This window comes from Myotis lucifugus, unplaced genomic scaffold (assembly GCF_000147115.1).
Source record: "Myotis lucifugus unplaced genomic scaffold, Myoluc2.0 scaffold_588, whole genome shotgun sequence".
Taxonomy (NCBI): Eukaryota; Metazoa; Chordata; class Mammalia; order Chiroptera; family Vespertilionidae; genus Myotis; species Myotis lucifugus.
Genome location: NW_005871636.1, coordinates 457,575 through 460,196, shown reverse-complemented (window position 1 = coordinate 460,196; position 2,622 = coordinate 457,575).

The following is a 2,622-nucleotide window of genomic DNA, read 5'->3' as shown; positions in this document are numbered from 1 at the left end:
TGTGATCTTGGAGAGAAGGACCATGTCGTCCACGCCGCTGTGCTTGACATTGTGGCTCTGCCAGTGGTACCGGTAGGCCCCTTTGCTTCCCTGCTGGTGGAAAACACACAATTATTAGGATAGTTTATTTTCTCCTGGAGTTAAAAAAACAACAACTGCCACTCACTTCCCATATAATCCTCACATCAAATGTGGCAGAACAGAGTGAACAAAGATTTTGCTATCGATCGACCTGGATTCAAGTTTCAGCTTCGCCACCGACAGACTAAGCAAAGTGGGGAGGAGTTACCTAAGCTCACTGCACCACTTCTGCTTCTCTTTGCTCATTTGAAAAATGGGAGAAATGAGACCCACTTTATAGAACTGTTATAAGGATTAAATAAAATGACATACGTAAAGCGCCGAGCAGGGTCTAGATAGAGTATAGCACAATAACCGATCGACGGTCTCCCATAATTCCTTCAACCGTCTTATTTCATAATGTTTATCAATGAAAATGAACAGTGAAATAGAAACTTCCGAGATGTGTTCTGCAAATTCTATGACAGAACTCGGAAGTGGAAAGGATGTGTGCCACACACTGGCTAGGTCACATTACCCTCATTTCCCCCTGTTAGCTTACCACTGTCAACGGAACACTGGCCTCCTACATTCAAAACATAAGCTACGTTTTGATGACCGGTCACTGCTATATTAACGAGGAAAGGGACAGGAGCTGAAACACGGCCCAGAACATGCTATGGGCAGAAGGACCTCATCTGGCCCCGTGGACTCCTTGGACAGAGAAAGCTGTGGCCCTGATCTGCTTATCGGAGTTACAACTCAACACCCGGAGTGGCTTCTGAACACCTGTGGCCGGCAGGGGTTCCTTTAACTTGGCATTTGTGCAGTAGAATCCCCCTCAGGTTCAGGCCCTGGGTGAGGGGGGATGGGAGCCATGGTGGCCCTGTGTGAGGAGGGATGGGAGCACTGTGATGGCTGCACTTGGGGAGGTCACCATCCACTGAAGGGCACCTAGATATGGGTGGATATGTTCATGGGTCAGCAACAGTCAATCTGTAAGCACAGGTAAAATGGGTGTTCCCACAGCGGGAGACTCCTTTGTCCTGGGAGAGGCAGAAATAACTTCTTGGAGAGGGTGCCATTTGATGTGGATCTAAAATACTTTTAATTTTCCAGCCGAGTAGAGGAGGAAGGGTACACACACACACACACACACACACACACACAACCTAATACATAAGAAATAATGGCAGGTAACACAAGACTGGAGATTGGAGAGTTCTCCCTTCCCTTTAAACCCTGCATGCATCCTGCTGGACAAGACTCAGGGCAAACTCAGCTCTTTCTCGGGAGTTCACTTTTGGGGGGAGTTTGGACAAAGGAGAGAAGGAAAGGATTCTGAGTAAGGGTTTCTAGAAAGGCTGCCTGATCAGACGTCAAAAGAAGCAAGAGAAAAGTTAATAGGAGGCTCCTCGAGAGAAGTGGGGGGTAAGGAAGGAAACAAGATGGACGCCATTCTACAATTCACGTTTAAAAACGATCTGTGTTCTCTTCAGGAGACATGGGCCCTTGGGTAAAAGCAAATTCTAAGAGGCTCCGGGGAAAGCCGTTTTAAAAACGCAGCCAGGGCCCTGGCTTGGGCTGCAAGCTGGGGCCCCGCCAGGCCTGCCACCCATGCTGCCGTGCACAGGGAAACGGTTTATACGATATATTTGGCTTTCTCAGAACCACATGTAGCATCAGTTCTACAAAATTACCTCGACCTCACCGCTCCTCCTTCCTCTTGTGGCAAAGCAGCAGGAGAAAAAGTATGGCCACAGCATGACTCACCGGGCCTGTCGCATGTCCACGGCGCCCTCCCACCGATGAAGATTCCTGGTGACGCCCCCTCCTTGGCTATTCTCTCTGGGCGCCCACAACAATTACCCTGCATGGAAAACTGAAGTTCCAGAGTAACTAACCAGTAGGTGTGTTTGTGTATTTGCTTTTAACCCCAATAAATAGTCACCTACTTCAAAGAGGCAAAAGATGTTCCTTCCCCTTTGGATAATGTAAGTACAGTTGATCGAAACAGAAGAGCTATTTATAAGGTGTTACTCAACTTCGAGAATGTGAATGATGTTTACAACCTTGACCCCTTCCCTTCCTCACACTCCTGATGGGTGGGAGGGGCAGAGCTGGCTGCCCTGCGTGGGGGGGGGGGGGCGGGGAGGGCAGTGACAGGGACCTCCCATGGGGTGAGGAGGGTCACCTTCCTCAGGTGGCAAAGGCCAGGTTAGCAGGCTGTCACCTCAGCAAGTGCAGCTTTCTGCTGTGCTGTGGGCTGCGACTCCTTTTAGTTTTGGTCAGTTTTTAAACAAGGAGGGACTGGGCAGGTGTTGCACTTCCCAGCAGTCCCTGCTGAGCGAGGGGTCGCCGGAGGGGAGCTGGCGTGCCAGCTGAGCAATGACCAGGAAAGTTAACAAATCATGAAAATTATGATGACGCCGATGAAAAGTTACTCCCTCCTCCCAATGATTACAAATGACAAGGGAGATATTTCCCATTAGATCAGTGGTTCTCAACCTTTCTAATGCTGCGACCCTTTAATACAGTTCCTCATGTTGTGGTGACCCCCAA